This window comes from Oratosquilla oratoria, chromosome 1, assembly GCF_046742065.1.
Source record: "Oratosquilla oratoria isolate Oo_2021 chromosome 1, ASM4674206v1, whole genome shotgun sequence".
Lineage (NCBI taxonomy): Eukaryota > Metazoa > Arthropoda > Malacostraca > Stomatopoda > Squillidae > Oratosquilla > Oratosquilla oratoria.
The window spans coordinates 79688635-79708634 of NC_134777.1; the positions used below are offsets into that span (position 1 = coordinate 79688635).

At 38.7% G+C, this 20000-nt stretch overlaps 1 protein-coding gene across 2 annotated transcripts in view; it reads left to right on the forward strand.

Annotated features, from left to right (window-relative positions):
* The window catches only part of LOC143017909 (hemicentin-2-like), a 297036-nt gene that overhangs the window by 36539 nt on the left and 240497 nt on the right, over nt 1-20000 (forward strand). The gene's annotated exons all lie outside the window — the stretch shown is intronic.

A 20000-nucleotide genomic window follows, 5' to 3' on the forward strand; every position in this document is an offset into this window, starting at 1 on the left:
GAGTTGTTTTAAATGGAAATACTTCTGGATGGAAAAGTGTTGCAAGTGGAGTTCCTCAGGGTTCCGTTCTTGGGCCACTTCTATTCATAGTATATATAAATTATATAGACCATGGACTAAAATCTACTGTTTCCAAATTTGCTGATGATACAAAACTGTGCGGAGTGGCAAATGATCACTCAAACCAATTAGATATTCAAGAAGATTTAGATCAATTACAGCAATGGTCTGAAAAGTGGCTAATGAAATTTAACACAAGTAAATGCAAGGTAATGCACATAGGTAAAAATAACAGTAAGTACGATTACAAGTTATTTGGTAATTCGTTAACAAAAGTGGATAGTGAAAAAGATCTCGGCGTAATTATCAGTAACGACCTCAAATCATCCAAGCAGTGTATTTCAGCCTCTGAGAAAGCAGATAAGATTCTGGGACTGATTGCGCGATCTTTTGATTTCAAAAGTCCATCACTCATTAACAAGCTATATAAATCGTTAGTTCGTCCACATTTGGAACATGGTGTTTCTGTATGGTCACCGAATCTCATTAAAGACATTGACAGACTGGAAAAAGTACAACGGCGAGCCACAAAACTGATTCCAAATATCAAAAATAAATCATACGAAAATCGACTAAAACACATGAATCTGTTTTCCCTAAAAAAGCGTAGACTCAGAGGTGACTTGATACAGGTCTTTAAGATTTTAAAGGGAATTGACAACATCAAAAGTGACCAAATTTTCATATTGAATGAGAATCAGACAAGAAACAATGGTCTCAAACTATCCGGAAATAGATTCAATTTGGAAGTAGGTAGAAACAACTTTGCCAACCGTGTAGTAAATGAATGGAATAAACTTCCTGCACAGGTAGTGCAATGTAGTTCAGTTCGAAGCTTTAAGAATCAGTTAGATAAATACCTAAGTAAAATGCTGTAATGATTATAATTTATCTTATATTATTTGCTTTTGTTTTGTCATCATTTGTCTGTCTGATTTTCATTTATTATTAGTTATATGTCAATTTATTATTATTTACTATTTACCTGTTTGTTTATTATTTAACTATACCTATGCATTTATTTATGTATTTTATTTGTTATTTACATTATTATAGTTTTTATTTATTGTTTTATTTTTAATATGATTTTTTTTTTCGCATCCGACCTAGATATGGATCAAAAGGTCTCCTGTCGGCATGCTCCGCCTTTGTAATCCTTTGTAATGACCTTTATGCATCTGATGGGATCCACCTTACTCGCAGAGGCAAAGATGTTCTTACAAACCCCATTGTGGGAGTTTGTAATGAACTAGTTCCTTTATGGGGGTAAAAACTCAAAGAGAAGGGGAAATAGAGTGTATTGGAAAAAATAGAGTAGGGTATAACAATAACATAGAGTAATATGTGAGTGTAGGACAAAATATCATTTTAAGATATAATGTCGATAGAGGACGAAATATTACATTAGGATGTAATGTCAAAGGACAAAATGTCACAATGGGATGTAATGATAATAATAGAGGACAAAATATCACGATGGGATATAATGATAGTGGAGGACAAAATATCACGATGGTATGTAATGTTAGTGGAGGACAAAATATCGCGGTAGGATATGTCAGTGGAGGACAGAATATAATTTCAGGAAGTGATGCCGGACAGAATGTCAGTGAACGACGGGTGGCCGGTGTGGAACACGGTAACGTAAGGGGGCAAGATATACATAAGAGATCGAATGACCGTGAAGGACCAGATTTCCGTGATGGGGCAAATGACCATGAGGCATTGGATGTCAATGAAGGACCAAATGTCAATATAGAGCAAGGTCTCTATAAAGAACAAAATTATAATGTAAGGCATGATGTTGAAATACAAAACGTGTCAAAAAGAAATAATCACGAGTTTCTTAATACCATGTACTTTAATGCTCGTAGTATTAAGAATAAATTCCAAGAAATACAGGCGTATGAAGCGAAAATCTCGATATGATAGGAATAACTGAGACATGGTTAAGTAATATAGAGTTTGAAGCTGAATTTAATATTGCGGGATTTAAACACTTTCATCAGGATAGAAACTAAAAGAAGGTGGGGGTGTCCTATTGTACGTTAAAAACAATGTCCATGCCTGTGTTTTAGAGAAAGTGAAACAGGATGCTTATGATAGTTTGTGGGTAGAATTAACCCAAACAAATGAAAAAAAAAATGAATGTAGGCGTAATATATAGGCCAAAAACATTATCATTAGCAGACGGCAAACTGTTGTTTCAAGAACTGTCTAGTGTCTGCAACCGGGATCTATTAATAATGGGTGATTTAAATTTCACTGACATTGATTGGATGACCTTACAACATGGCCATATAGATAGTTGCTTGATAGACTTTCTCGGTAACAGTTACTTAGGTCAGCATGTAAAAGAGCCCACAATACATGGAAATTTACTCGATCTATTGATCACTAGCCGCGAAAGCATGATAACCGATGTAGAATTTTGTGAAACAATTGCAAGTAGTGATCACAACTAAGATTCAAACTGCTAAATATTTTTAGAATAGATACTTGTGTATCTAAAATACCCAATTTCAGCAAAGCTCAGTTCATAGGACTACGCCAGGAACTTCAGCTTACAGATTGGTAGGCAAAATCAAGCGAAAAACCTGTAGATCAGATGTGGGAAATATTTCAAAATATGCTAAGATGACTCGCACTTACATCCCGTTTAAGGACAGACGCCCCCCAAATCAGGCTCGCCTAAAATGGCTCGACAAAAAAAACTGAAAATAGTATTGCTAAAAAGAGACAGTCTTATAAGAAATACAAGTACTCGGGTTCCCTTAATGACTATCAAAGTTATGTAATAATACAGAGATATTTAGAAAAAAAGCAATAAAAAAACGAAAACGACAATACGAAATGAATATCGCTGATAAATCCAAAGAGAATCCCAAAGAATTCTATTGTTACATTAGAGATAAAAAGGTTATTAGGAATCACATTGGCCCACTCTTATCTACTGAAGGAATGTGTGATATTTTAAACAACTATTTTAGCTCAGTATTCATAAACGAAACACCTTAAAGTTAACTCCAAACTGAAACATGTGAAAAGTCTAGGGTAAACTTAACTATGGTAAATATAACAAAAGAAAAAAATAAAAGGTGTATAGATAAACTCAAAATTAATAAAACACCAGGGGCTGACGGTTGGCATCCAAGAATCTTAAAGGAAATGAAAAATGAGATTGTTGTTCCATTAGAAATTATTTTCAAGAAATCCATCATATCCGGAGATGTCCCAAGAGAATGGAAGCTAGCTAACGTTACTCCCATATTCAAAAAAGGTGACAAAAAGAAACCAAATAACTACATGCCTATAAGCTTGACTTTAATCGTAGGAAAAATGATGGAAACTACCATCAGAGATGCTATCGAACATCATTTAGAAAATAACTGTTTGATGAATGATAACCAGCATGGATTCCGACGGAAACGTTCTTGCGTGACTAACTTACTCAAATTCTACACACAGGTATCTCAAATTATGACAAAAGAAACAATATAGATTTAATATATCTAGAGTTTGCAGAACCTCTTGATACCGTCCCCCACGAAAGACTGCTTAATAAATTAGCTTCACACGGAGTAAGTGGTAGCTTATTAAGTTGAACTAGAAATTGGTTGAATGATCGAAAATAGAGTTGTTCTAAATAGCAAAAGTTCTAGATGGAAAACTTTTACGAGTGGAGTTCCTCAGGGTTCCGTTCTTGGGCCACTTCTATTCATGATGATGATGATGATATGGTTTAACGTCACAAACTCCTCCCTATCGGAAGGCTGGGACGGTGCCCCTCACAGAGGGCTTTGTAGCGTGGAATTTAATGAACCATGCCCTTGGTTCAACTTCGCTGGTGGCAGGATTCGAACCGCCATCCCCTCGACCTTCGCCGCAAGTAACGACGCCCTAACCCGCTCAGCCAGCGAGCTTCTATTCATAGTATATATAAATTATATAGACCTCGGACTAAAATCTATTGTCTCCAAATTTGCTGATGATACAAAACTGTGCGGAATGGCAAATGATCACTTAAATCAATTAGATATTCAAGAAGATTTAAATAAATTACAGCATTGGTCTGAAAAGTGGCTAATGAAAATTAACACAAGTAAATACAAGGTTATGCACACAGGTTAAAGTAACAGTAAGTACGATTACAAGTTATTTGGAATTTCGTTAACAAAAGTGGATTGTGAAAAAGATCTCGGCATAATTATCAGTAACGATCTCAAATCATTTAAGCAGTGTATTTCAGCCTCTGAGATAGCAAATAAGATTCTAGGACTGATTGCGTGACCTTCAAAAGTTCATCTCTCATTAGCAAGCTATATAAATCGTTAGTTCATCCACATTTGGAATATGCTGTTTCGGATGGCCACCGAATTTCATTAAAGATATTGACAGATTGGGAAAGTACAACGGGGAGCCAAAAAACTAATTCCAAATATAAAAAATAAATCATACGAAAATCGACTAAAACATGAATCTGTTTTCCCTGAAAAAACGTAGACTCAGAGGTGACTTGATACAGGTCTTTCAGATTCTAAAGGGAAGTGACTATCAAAAGTGACAAAATATTCACAACGAATGAGAATCGGACAAGAAATAGTGGTCTCAATCTGTTCGGAAATAGATTTAATTTGGAAGTGGGTAGAAACAACTTCGCCAACCGTGTAGTAAATGAATGGAACAAACTCCCTGCAGAGGCAGTGCAATGTAGTTCAGTTCGAAGCTTTAAGATTCGTTTAGATAAACACCTACGCAGGATGCTGTAATGACTGCCATTTATTTTATATTATTTGTTTGTTATTGTTTTTTTATATTATTTGCTTGATTTTTATTAATTATTATTTATCTGTCAATCTACTATTATTTACTCATTATCAGTTTGTTTATTATTTAACTACACCTATGCATTTATTTGATTTATTATTTATATTATTATTATTATTATTTTTTTTAAATCTATTTGTCATTATTACATTTTTTCCGCATCCGACCTAGTTCTGGACCAAAAGATCTCCTGTCGGCATGCTACGCCTTTGTTATCCTTTTTATAATCCTTTGTAATCATTCGAAGAAAATCTTTTACCAATTACTTTAAAATCGTGACGTCTTCTTGTATTTGATTTGTCTAATGAGAAGTAATATTCGACATTAATGCTGTCAAACCCTTTGAACATTTTAAAACCTCGATTAAATCTCCTCACATTCTCCTTTTTGAAAATGAGAATAAATTTAGAGTTTTAAGTCTTTCTTCATACGGCGATTTCTCAGCCTTGGTATCATTTTAGTCATTCTCCGTTGCATTCTTTCTAGTTTACTAATATATTTCTGGTAGTATGGGGACCAAAATTGTACACGGTATTCGAGATGGGGACGAACAAAGGAATTATAAAGTTTTAGTAATATTTTTTCTGATTTATTGTCGAAGACTCTTCCGATAAAGCCAACCAATTTGCTGTTTTAACAACTTCTGAGCAATGTTGACTTGGCCTCAAGTCGTTTGACATTAAAAATCCTAGATTTTTTTCTTTAGATACTGAATCCAGTATTTCGCCATTCATTTGGTATTGGATGTGATCATTGTTGCTTCCAATGTGCATGACTTTACATTTGTTTATGTTAAATTTCATTTGCTACTTGCTTGCCCAGCTTGATAATCTGTCCAGATCGGATTACAGAGTTTCTTTCTCCTTGGTGGTTGTTACTTTACCGGTAATTTTTGTGTCATCAGCAAATTTTGGTACTTTGCAGAGTAGGCCGTCGTTTAGATCATTTACATATATTAAGAACAAAACGGGTCCCAAAACTGATCCTTGTGGTATGTCACTTTTAACGTCGAACCAGCTAGATGAGGCCCAGTTAATTACAACTCTCTGTTTTCGCTCAAAGAGCCAATCTTTAATCCAGTTGTGGATACTACCAGAAATACTGTGCGTTTTTTAATTTCTCGAGCAATCGTTTATGGGGAACTTTATCGAATGCCCTCTGAAAGTCTAGATAAATTATATCAACAGATCTACATTCCTCGTATTTGTTAAAGAAGGATGAGATGGAAGATAAGGTGGAGGAGGAAAAGGAGGAGGAGGAGGAGGAAGAGGAGGAATGGGAAGAAAAGGGGGAGTCATTTATGGGCTCTTTTTCGAAAGGAATCACTGACACAGGAAAATATATGATGTAAATGAGAGAAGTGAGATAACGTGATCAAATAGTAAAATTACGACAACCGATGTGTCGATGGTGGTGATGTTGGTGCTGGTGTTGTTGTTAAGAACATAAGAATGAAGAAGACTGCAAGAGACCATAAGGCCTACACTAGGCAGCTCCATATCCATCACCACCTGTCATCCCCATCCATAAAGTTGTCTAATCGTTTCTTAAAACAACTGATAGTTTCAGCGCTTACTACATGGTTACTAAGTTTATTCCATTCGTCGACCACCCTATTAGTAAACCAATTCTTGCCTATTTCCTTTTTAAATCTAGATTTTTCAAGTTTATAACCATTACTGCAAGTCCTGCTCTGTTGTTTTAATATGATGACCTTGTTTGCATCAACCTTGTTAAAGCCTTTGATCAACTTGAACACCTCTATTAGATCACCCCGCACTCTGCGTCTTTCCAGAGAGTGTAAATTAGGGTGTCTAAGCCTCTTTTCGTAAGGCAAATTTCTGAGTCCATGTATCATTTTGGTCATTCTTCTCTGTATTGATTCTAGTGAATTGATGTCCATTCTGCAGGACGGAGACCAAAACTGTACCGCATAGTAAAGGATGGGTCTAACTATCGCTAGATAGAGTTTAATTATTACCTCTGCACGTCTATTCGTTACCGTCCTAGCAATGAAACCTAATGCTCTGTTAGCTTTATTCCTGGCGCTAATGCACTGTTTCCTGGTTTTAAGGTCCGGACTCACTAGAACTCCCGAGTCTCTCTCGCACTCAGTTTTCTCTAAAAGCCTGTTATCTAAGCTGTATCTATTTTCGGGGTTGTGTAGCCGGGGTTGTGGTGGTGATTGTAGCGTTCGTGGAGGATGTTAGTAGTGTTGATGTTGGTAGTGGGGGTGATGGTAGTGATGGTGGTGGTGCTGATGGAAATGGTGGAGATGGCGGGGGAGAGGCTTTATGTGCCTGGTTTGCCCGATAAAGACTTTATTCATTGAATGGAATTGGAAATGAGTGAGTGAATCAAAGAAAATAAACCAGACTCTCCATGTAGAGGACGATTCTGAAAACACAACTCTGACATTATCACAAGAAACCTTTACTCCTTCTTTTTATTTCATTTTTCCTCGTTTTCCTTTATCTTTCTTCCCTCTCTCTGTTTCCTAATTTCTTTTCCATTTCCTTTCATTCTTTCTTCTTTCTCTCGTGTTTTACTTATTCTTCTCTTTCTTCTTTATATCTTCTTCTTCTGTTTTCCTTTCATTTGTTCTTTTTTTCTTCTTTCTCTCATTCTGTCTTTCTCTCTTCCACTCTTTTTTTTTTTTTATCATATTGGCCGTGTTTCGGGCAGTGTTTGTGCCGAGGTGTGTATTTGGAAGTATACATGAATAAAAATATATAATGCATATTCGTATATGCATACCTAGTAACATCGAAAAAATAGGCAAAAATATAAGCATTTAAACAGATACACACACACACACACACACACACACACACACACACACACACACACACACACACACACACACACACACACACACACAACTAGAGCACAACACACCATTATAGCTTCCGTACCACAAACATAACACCTAATAGCGAAATCACTGATATTTCTGTTGCTGAGAGATCCACATTTCACGCTCAGAAGCGCCATTACCTGTAGACCGGACCAGCTGCGTACACCAGCACCAGCTGAGCTCTCAGCTCCAGCTGCACTCAGCTGCAACAGCACCGGCTGGCTGCTCCCCATCCCCCCTCTCCACCCCCTCCCTATGCTATGTATAAAGCCCCATCGACAGGGGGTTTATGCGTGTAGGCAAATGTTTGTCGTATTTTATTTCATCCTAATCTATTTCATTTTATTTAATTCTATGCTAGTTTATGCTATCAAATCTAGTCTATTATATTATAGTGTCTTTTAATCTAATATTTTCTAGTCTGTTCTATTCTATTCTACTCTATTCTGTTTAGAGGGAACTAAGGATCGGGAACCATGTCGAGTTGATCGGGGAAGATGAAATGTTTAAGAAAGGGGCTGTGGTTTTGGCTGGGGGCTGTGGCATTGGCCGAGTTGCTGTGGTTTTATTTGCGTGAAGAAATGTTGCGCCAAATAAAGAATCAAAGCGTTGGCAGGAAAATCTAGCCACGAGAAATTCAGTTTTATATGATTTTCTGTACAACATTTCTGTCCAAATTAAAGATGAAATGTCGTAAATCAATTCGCAAAACCGTAGACGAAAGAACAACCAGCGTTCGACATCACTGTCCCGTCGGGCGTTTCATTCACTTGCAAAAGTAGCTTTTGTTTCGAGTCACAGTAGAAACTTGAAATGAAAATATGAAGACATACTTACACACCCATGCGGAGACACATATACACACACGTACACACACACACACACACACACACACACACACACACACACACGGGTCGACTGCTTAGTGGTACCGTTCGCGGCATTTAATCCAGCGGTCCGAGTTCGATTCACTCCCACGGCTGAAATAATTTGAACAACACTGCTTTGCGAGCCGGCAGTCCAACTGTCGTGGGCAAGAAGTTGTGTGTGTGTGTGTGTGTGTGTGTGTGTGTGTGTGTGTGTGTGTATAAGGTCAAAGCATTACCCATAGATTGGGCATATATAATATCTAAGGTCTCATCTGGGAGGGTAATAGATGTCGATCACGAGTCCAACGCGTGATCAAAGACCATGGTGAATCACACACATATTCGGATTGGTTCTTTGAGAGTGAGAGCAGGTGTGGGCATCAGGTTAGAGTGAAACAAAAGTGGTTAAGGTGAAAGGCATGGGAGTATAGAGCGGATGCCTGGGTAAGGTGAACGGATTGTGGGCAGAGTTGGAGAGATACTGAAGCTCGCTTATGTTGAAGCGACGAGTGTTCCGTAGGGTCGGATCACGTTTGTATCAAACATGGCAGCGCAGGACGGGTGGTAAGAGACTACGGTACTGTTCTTTTTTATTTTCTTGTTGATATATATATATATATATATATATATATATATTTTTTTTTTTTTTTTTTTTTTTTTTTGTCTTTTGGTTCATTCTCCTCCTTTTTTTTTAATATTATTATTTTTCTCCGTCTTCTTTTTCTCTTCCTTTTCTTTCAACTCCTCTTTCTTCTCCTGTTTCTCCCTTGTCTCCCTCCTACCTTGTATGTGTGCGTGTGTGCATGCGTATGTGTACGCGCATATGCATGTAATACCTCTCCCAATACATATGTATCACGGTTCTGTAAACAAGGCACCAAATACAATGTCCAGGGACGAAAAGCAAAAGTGACGCTTGGAAGCAAGTAAAAATCGAAAGATAAACATTAAAGTTTTTTACCAAATCGAAAAGACGAAGGCTAGGCTCTAGAGGCCAAAGCTGAATGTGCGAGAAACCTCCATTAAGAGCTTCATAAAGTTACTAAAAGTCCTATATTAAACACAGCTAATTGGCTGTAAGCTGGTCGTTGAGCTCCGACTGCATTTGATAAATAAACAAAAGATTGGAACGAAACGAGTCTAGGCTGCCGGGTGCTCTCAGGTGATCCAGAATAATAAGATTGTATTCCGTGGATGGAAGAATGCCCTGAGTTATCGGTTTTTCTTTCAAATAGTTGTCTTTTTCATAGCATAATAATATTAAAGGAAGCAACATTGTAAAATGATTGTATAATTGGGATACTTACTGATTCTTCCTTCGTGGGTGGAAGAATGCCCAGAATTATAGGTTTCTCTTTCCGTTATACAGCATTTGTCTATTTCATAGGATAATAATATTGAGGGAAGAAATATTGTAAAATAATTTTATAATTGGGATATTTACTGATTTTTTCCTTCGTGAGTGGAAGAATATCCCGGTTTTTCTTTCAATTATGTTTTGTCTATTTCAAATTATAATAATGTTTAAAGAAGAGAGGGTTTAAAACATTTCTATAATTGGGATATATACTGATTTCTTTCTTCTCTTGCTTCTTTTTTTTTCTTTTTTTTCATCCTTCCTGTAGTATTGACTATTTCTGTTTTCTTTGTTTTCTCTGTTTCTTTCTCATTATATTTGATCATATCATTTTTTCTGTCTGCCTTTCTTCTCTTCTTTTAGTTCTTTATTTGCTCATTTATTTATTCACGTATCTATTTATCTATTTATTTGTTTATTTACGTCTTTATTTGTTCATTTATTTGTTTTTTATTCATTTAATTTTCCTTTTGCTCTTTATTTTTCTATATTCCTTCTCTTTATTTTTTCCGTTCCAGCTCTCATACTTTCTTTTTCTTTCTTTATTTCCTTATTCATTTTTTCTGTGTATATTTCATTGTCTTTCTTTCTTAATTAAAAAGCGGAACTGCATTATAAATTCTTCGGTTCACTTTGCACACATTCATGAGGTAAGACCGAGAGAAAAAACAAAACAAAACAATAAGAAGAAAAAATTAATTTTAGAATATTTTCACCACTTTCATTAAGTATATATATATAAACAGAAATTTAGTAGCAATTTTGTAAATAACACACAAGAAACCCACAGTCTGAGAAAATAAACTTCGAATGAAAAAGGATTCTATATTTCGGCTACCAACTGTAGCCCTCTTCAGGAAAGTACATAAGACAGAGAACGTTCAGACAGTTGGAATCTTCGCTCATCACCAGTAAGAAGAGGAAGAACCAGCTCTGTATCTGTAGCTTATAAATCCTAATTGTCCTCTGTCATATGTATTTTCCTGAAAAGGGCTACAGTTGGTAGCCGAAATACAGAATCTTCATTCATTCGAAGTTTATTTTCTCCGATTGTGGGTTTCTTGTGTGATATATATATATATATATATATATATATATATATATATATATATATATATGTGTATATATATATATATATATATATGTGTATATATATATAAACATTATTTATATATATATATACATATACGAGTATGTAGAATTAAATACGACAGCATTCTGACAATTGTTAAACTTTTTCTTAATGTTTTCTATTTGTCTTATCAACTTTTTTCCAGTTGTAGGGTGAGCTGATACAAGTTCTCCATAGTTTTCCATTTAATATTCTCGAGCTTTCGTCTTCAAAGAGACATCATCAGGATTGACAAAATTTCTGCAATAATGAATACAAATGTTGGTACATATAAGTTACAAAATAGATTACAAAACTAGAAATACAAATAAACAGGTAGAACAAAAGATATATAACGAGAGTTATTACTTACGTCTACAAGGAAAGTACAAATGATAGAGAGAGAGAAAGGTTTAAATACATAAACTGCTATCCGAGTTCCCATTACGGAGTCTGGCGGATCGTCTGAGTGGTGGGGGAGTGGGGGTAGGAGGGGAGAGGGGACCTCAATGTAGCGATGTCTCAGGTTAGCGCTACTGTACAGTTTAATGCTGGACGTCATGTCCGACTGAATATTTATAGTGGGGGCAGAGTCCCTGATGTGGAATGCCTCCAAGAGTTTCAATCTTCTAGGGTTGAAACTCTTGGAGGCATTCCTCTTGGAGGCATTCCACATCAGGGACTCTGCCCCCACTATAAATATTCAGTCGGACATGACGTCCAGCATTAAACTGTACAGTAGCGCTAACCTGAGACATCGCTACATTGAGGTCCCCTCTCCCCCTCCCCCTCCCCTCCTACCCCCCACTCCCCCACCACTCAGACGATCCGCCAGACTCCGTAATGGGAACTCGGATAGCAGTTTATGTATTTAAACCTTTCTCTCTCTCTATCATTTGTACTTTCCTTGTAGACGTAAGTAATAACTCTCGTTATATATCTTTTGTTCTACCTCTTTATTTGTATTTGTATTTTTGTAATTTATTTTGTAACTTATATGTACCAACATTTGTATTCATTATTGCAGAAATTTTGTCAATCCTGATGATGTCTCTTTGAAGACGAAAGCTCGAGAATATTAAATGGAAAACTTTGGAGAACTTGTATCAGCTCACCCTACAACTGGAAAAAAGTTGATAAGACAAATAGAAAACATTAAGAAAAAGTTTAACAATTGTCAGAATGCTGTCGTATTTAATTCTACATGCATCAAAGAAAACCTGCTTCCTTACTTCACGAATATATATATATATATATATATATATATATATATATATTATGGGAGAAAGCATACGCTGGACTCGACGTTCGTCAATTTATTCCGACGTTTCGAACCCTGTCCGGGGTTCGTCTTCAGGGTAATACAGTGGTAGCAATGGAAATGTACATAAATAAGGGGAATTTGGTACACTGGGACAGGTTCCGCAGTAACCGTTACAATCCGACGCAGTTAAACCAAATCAAAAACACAAATGAGAAACAAATATAAATAAAACTATAAAATAACAGGTGCAATACTTCCTTGAAAACATTCACCGAGTTTACCATAGAAAAATGTATATATATATATAAAGAAAATATAGTGAAAGTTGTAAGGATTCACCCCGCTACCGATGGGTCGCACCACTGTGCACTCCCGTGGAACAAATGTCCCGCGTAGCATGTATATCACGAATAAAAGAAATTGGAACAAGAACACAAAATCCATCAATATCATAAACATACAAAAAGGAAGAGTACACATTGAAATAAATAAGAAAAGCAGTATGAAAAAATGCCCCCCAAGATTGGGCATAAAAGGCTGTACGACGTGGCATGCCACAACGGTACGCGGAACAAAAGTCATGTAACGCATGCCACCACCGTTAGTAAATTTCATAAATAAATAAAATTACATACATAAAAATGAAAATAAAATGGAATGATACAAAACACATCAAGAAACACACTACCGACATGTCGAAACAAAAACAAATAAAACACACAACATAAACATATTAAGAAGTAAGCTTCTTCTCCAGCCTATCCTTCGCCCCCTTATAAATTGGGTTTAAAGTGATGCACCTATTGACACTATTATCATCACTTGACCAAGCTTCCAAGAATAACCTGGTGCTTTTTCCACTACCTCCGTATTTCACTTCCGCGTTTTGCCAGTCCATTTCGTGTCCCGTTTCCTCGCAGTGTCTTGAGACGGCCGAACTCATGTCCTTTCTACTAACAGCCCTCTGGTGTTCTATCAGTCTTGTCGCCAATTTCTTGCTCGTTTCCCCAACATAATGTGTCTCGCAGTCCTTGCACCTAATATCGTAAACCACCCCTATTCGGTCCGTTTGGCTCACAGTGTCCTTAATTTTGGTCAGGGCCCTATGTAGAGTGTTCCTCGGTTTGTGTGCTATTTCAACACCGTGTTTCCTTAGCAGTCTGGCCGCTACCTCAGAAGCCCCTTTCAAGTAAGGGACCGTGACCCGCGTCGCGTCCGGTCGTCTGTCGTCCATCCTTCCCCTCTGTTGTCGCGCCGTCCACCTTTTTACCACCGAATTCGGGTAGCCGTTGTCCCTAAATACCTTCTTCAGGTGACTCCTCTCCTTCTTCTTGCTATCTTCCGTGGAACACACCTTTTCCACCCTAGACCACAGAGTCTTAATCACACTTCTTTTGTGGGTGGCCGGATGACAGCTGCCATAGTCCAGAAGTCGGTCTGTATGGGTGTCCTTTCTATAAACCCCCGTCATCAGTGTGGACCCGCTTCTCGTCACCATGACATCCAGGAATGGCAATTGGCCGTTCTCCTCTTTCTCCATCTCGAACTGGATGGCTTCATTCTTTGTATTCAGTCGCTCGAAGAAAGGTCCCACGTCTTCTTTATTCATAACGACAAAAACGTCATCCACGTACCTTACCCATAACTTCAATGAAGGTGGCGCATCCTCCAATACCTCCTCCTCGTAGCGCTGCATGGCCATTTCCGCCAAAACCACCGAGATTGGAGAGCCCATAGGCGTCCCAACCTTTTGATGAAATATGTTGTCCCTTTTTCAAGTTCAGGGACAAAATATTTCATCAAAAGGTTGGGAAATATTTTGTCCCTGAACTTGAAAAAGGGACAACATATTTCATCAAAAGGTTGGGACGCCTATGGGCTCTCCAATCTCGGTGGTTTTGGCGGAAATGGCCATGCAGCGCTACGAGGAGGAGGTATTGGAGGATGCGCCACCTTCATTGAAGTTATGGGTAAGGTACGTGGATGACGTTTTTGTCGTTATGAATAAAGAAGACGTGGGACCTTTCTTCGAGCGACTGAATACAAAGAATGAAGCCATCCAGTTCGAGATGGAGAAAGAGGAGAACGGCCAATTGCCATTCCTGGATGTCATGGTGACGAGAAGCGGGTCCACACTGATGACGGGGGTTTATAGAAAGGACACCCATACAGACCGACTTCTGGACTATGGCAGCTGTCATCCGGCCACCCACAAAAGAAGTGTGATTAAGACTCTGTGGTCTAGGGTGGAAAAGGTGTGTTCCACGGAAGATAGCAAGAAGAAGGAGAGGAGTCACCTGAAGAAGGTATTTAGGGACAACGGCTACCCGAATTCGGTGGTAAAAAGGTGGACGGCGCGACAACAGAGGGGAAGGATGGACGACAGACGACCGGACGCGACGCGGGTCACGGTCCCTTACTTGAAAGGGGCTTCTGAGGTAGCGGCCAGACTGCTAAGGAAACACGGTGTTGAAATAGCACACAAACCGAGGAACACTCTACATAGGGCCCTGACCAAAATTAAGGACACTGTGAGCCAAACGGACCGAATAGGGGTGGTTTACGATATTAGGTGCAAGGACTGCGAGACACATTATGTTGGGGAAACGAGCAAGAAATTGGCGACAAGACTGATAGAACACCAGAGGGCTGTTAGTAGAAAGGACATGAGTTCGGCCGTCTCAAGACACTGCGAGGAAACGGGACACGAAATGGACTGGCAAAACGCGGAAGTGAAATACGGAGGTAGTGGAAAAAGTACCAGGTTATTCTTGGAAGCTTGGTCAAGTGATGATAATAGTGTCAATAGGTGCATCACTTTAAACCCAATTTATAAGGGGGCGAAGGATAGGCTGGAGAAGAAGCTTACTTCTTAATATGTTTATGTTGTGTGTTTTATTTGTTTTTGTTTCGACATGTCGGTAGTGTGTTTCTTGATGTGTTTTGTATCATTCCATTTTATTTTCATTTTTATGTATGTAATTTTATTTATTTATGAAATTTACTAACGGTGGTGGCATGCGTTACATGACTTTTGTTCCGCGTACCGTTGTGGCATGCCACGTCGTACAGCCTTTTATGCCCAAGCTTGGGGGCATTTTTTCATACTGCTTTTCTTATTTATTTCAATGTGTACTCTTCCTTTTTGTATGTTTATGATATTGATGGATTTTGTGTTCTTGTTCCAATTTCTTTTATTCGTGATATACATGCTACGCGGGACATTTGTTCCACGGGAGTGCACAGTGGTGCGACCCATCGGTAGCGGGGTGAATCCTTACAACTTTCACTATATTTTCTTTATATATATATATATATATACATTTTTCTATGGTAAACTCGGTGAATGTTTTCAAGGAAGTATTGCACCTGTTATTTTATAGTTTTATTTATATTTGTTTCTCATTTGTGTTTTTGATTTGGTTTAACTGCGTCGGATTGTAACGGTTACTGTGGAGACCTGTCCCAGTGTACCAAATTCCCCTTATTTATGTACATTTCCATTGCTACCACTGTATTACCCTGAAGACGAACCCCGGACAGGGTTCGAAACGTCGGAATAAATTGACGAACGTCGAGTCCAGCGTATGCTTTCTCCCATAATAATGGTTCCTGGACTCCAGCTATTTACGAATATATATATATATATATATATATATATGGGAGATAGGGTTGATGAAAAAGTACTGGGATTGTTTGGACATATGGAAAGAATGAGTGAAGAAAGATTACTACAGAGGTGTGGAAGGAGTGAACATGAGGAGGCGACCAAGGATGAGATGGATGGATTAGGAAGGAAGGGAGAAGACAGAAGATTTGGGTGGGTAGAGAATGGTTGTGTATGGATGATGCTGTGATACTTGGAGGGAGCGGGTGGTGGGTGGGGAGGTTGAGGGAGTATGTGTGAATGATATTTGATTTCTCGTTGTCTTTTCTTTTTTCTGGATAAGGGAACGGAGAGATGGGGGGGGTCACCGATTACTTGAAGCGGCCTTGCTGTGGATGTGCTGTGTCTTGCTACGCTGTTTCTTACCCAGGGCATTGGGCGAGATGCAGGGATGACCAGTCATCCAGGAGGAGCTAAGATAAAAAGGAGGAAGGGGGTGAATGGGAGTGGAGTATGTAGAGAGGTAATGGGTGGGAGTGGGTGTTATGCTCTTGTTTTTAGCTACCTCCCTTATAATGGGAAAAAGCCGTTGGTATATATATATATATATATATATATATAAGATTATTTCAGATAAATGAGAGAGAATGTGGGTGGGGAAGGGCAAACGAAGATGTATTAGGAATAGAGTTTATTGCCCTAACGTTGCGACCAAGTTGGTCGCAACGTTAGGGCAATAAACTCTATTCCTAACACATCTTCGTTTGCCCTTCCGCACCCACATTCTTTCTCATATATATGTATATATATGTGTATATATATAATATATATGTATATATATTTGTATATATGTAAATATATGTATATATGTGTATATATATATATATATATATATATATATATATATACATGTAACCACACACAAGAACGCACACACCAAGGCACGAAAACAAGCGCATGCACATCCACACATCAAATATTTTTTGACTTCTATTTCACCATGGATCAATTATGAAAACTGCTAAGTGTAATCAGTGGGTAATTTCGTGTTTTTACGTCCCGTGATTGACCGTGGAAACGAACACATGCGAATGAGATGGGATGGGGGAGATGGGAGGGTAGGTGGACCCATTATTCCTGGATTGAACTTAGGATTTTCATCAATAACACCCCCTCCTCTCTCTCTCTCTCTCTCTCTCTCTCTCTCTCTCTCTCTCTCTCTCTCTCTCTCTCTCTCTCTCTCTCTCTCTCTCTCTCTCTCTCTCTCTCTCTCTCTCTCTCTCTCTCTCTCTCTCTCTCTCTCTCTCTCTCTCTCTCTCTCTCTCTCTATCTCTATCTCTCTCTCTCTCTCTCTCTCTCTTTTTCAACTACGTCAAGTCCTAGAGATTGTAACGTTTACGATCAAGATACTATTTTGGCTATTGACAGAAGAATTTATCCATAAAATACAGTGCCTTCTGTCAAACTGTTTACCTCAATCCCTAAATAAAAATGTCTCTCATCACACCACATATTATGACCAAATCTTGTCATCTCAAACGGATCAATAAGAACATCGATGAGACTTTCTATGTCTCATGTCTTTTCAAATCTGATGGAGGGACTCGACTGGTATGGTACTGGTATGGTAACGGAGAATGCTTGTGATAGTATAGTGCCTGGCGTGACGGACGGCTTGTCATCCGTGCGTGCGAGTCCAGAATCTAAAATTGTCACACCATTGAGGAAATGAACACGATTAGGTAATTATTATATCCATAATTTCGATATGTAATACCACTATATGTATATGTATATATGTGTACTATATATATATATACATACATATATATATATGTATATATATATATATGTATATATATATATGTATATATATATATGTATATATATGTACATATGTATACTATGTGTGTTTATATATGTATATATACATGCTGGTTAAACAATTTCAAGAGAAACAATCGAAACAGAGCGCTTTCGTGTATTACAACGTCAGTAATTAACCTGCATTATTGACCCACACGTCTCCAGTGTTTTTTTTTGCATACATATACATATATCTATGTGTGTGCGTGTGTGTGTGTATGCGTGTGGGTGCCTAAGTGGGTGCGTTTATGTATAAAAAAGTGACCAACCTCTCCATCTCGTACTCCATGAAGGAAGACATAGCTTCTTTGACAACAGCAAGTCTTCTGCTATCCCATGAATAGAGACTGAAAGACAAATGCATCCTGGACTAGAAGGGCCGTGATGCTACCGTCGCAGGTTGAGAAAGCTCGAAGGGCAAAATAGTCCTTGAGGCCATCAAACTTCTTTTGAGGCTCAAGGCTGAGGCTAAAGTCCTTTTGAGTGCAGACGCAGTCTTTCAATGAGACACAGGACAATGGAGTACAATGGAAGCAAAGATTTCTTGGACGTTTGCTCTGTGAGTAGGCCGGCAGTAGGAGAGATAAATAGATAATTATTTACATAACGAAAAATAAAGCTCATATAAAAGATAACTGCTAGAACCATGGAATATTGATAACAAAGGTATTAGGTGTAATAAAGTTATGAACTCGAACCCACAAATTCAGAGCCACGAATTGTTATAACAGGACCTGAACACAAAACTTTCGCCCTTTACACCTAAGAAACCGTGTTCTGGAAGGTCTCTCTCTCCTGTTCTCTTAAGTTATGTATCAGACCTCACACCCTTCGGTCAACCCCCAGATACGCCTCCACGCCATTCAACTGACCACCGGAGGATTTTTGTGCCTTAGCGAAGACGAAACTCGAAGAGAACCCTTAAAGGGTTCGAAGAATGTAAAGGGCAATGAACTGACAGAATGTGAAGTATATCCGGGGAGGGGAAATGGTATGAGGAATGGAGTGGTAATGTGGTGTTATAAGATTTAGAGACGAGTAAAGTTTGAAAGGGTGAACATAACGTAAGAATGGAGGAGACCTCAGGAGACCATAAGACCTACACAAGACAGTTCCCTGTCCGTTATCCCCACCCATAAAGTGTTTTAACCTTCTTTTAAAATAACCAGTAGTTTCGGCGCGAACTATATTGTTACTTGGTGTATTCCATCCGTTAACCTTTCTATTGGCAAATCAATTCTTCCCTGTCTAGTTTAAACCCATTACTACGAGTCCCGTCCCGCTGTCTTAATGTGATGACCTTACCTGCATCACCCTTGTTAAAGCCCTTGACTTATTTGAGTATCTCTATTAGGTCAACCCGCAATCTACTTTTTTCCGGAGAGTGTAACTACAGGTGCGCCTGTCTTATTATGGTAAAATTCTGACCCCATGTATCATTTTGGTCATTCTCCTCTGTGCTGGTTCTAGAGAAGGGTGACGACGGCGTCGAACTTGCCCCAGTTGACGCGGTGGGACGGCTGAAGGGTGGTGGGGGAGAAGGCGGAGGTGGGGGACGGTGTGAGGAAGAGCGTTGGACGCGAGGGACGAGATGGGAGGGTCCAGGTACGAAGGGAGAGTTGTGAGGTCGGAAAGGCGATTTATTTATTTATTTACTTTTTTTTTTTTTTTTTTGGGGTGGGGGTCAGTTAGGAGTGAAGAAGGGCTAGGTGGGGAGAGGGGTAAGATTGAAAGCGAGATGCAAAGGTCAAGAAGAAAGGGACGAGGAGAAAGGGTGATAGGAGAAAGTGTGCGTTAGGAAGTGCGGTAGGGAAGCAAGATGAGATAGTCTCCTTTCAAAAGTATCGACATTTCACCGTGTGCCGTCCACGACACAACGTTGTTTTCAAATAACCATGGGTGTCTATGGACGCTGTCACACGTCATGACCACGCCCACGTTTGAAAGTGTCCATAGAAACCATGGTTATTTGAGAGCGCGACGTCGTATCGTGGACGGCCCACGGCAAAGAGTTGATACGTGTGAAAGAAGCCTTAAAGGGCGAGTTTGACTAGACTAGCTGAGGAATGATGGAAGTCTTTGTTTAGGCGGCAGAGCCGATTGTGGATCATTTCCATTCTCTCGCCATTTCCCCAAAGTACTCAACCCGACTTCCACTTTTAGTCCATTCCCTTGCACGCAC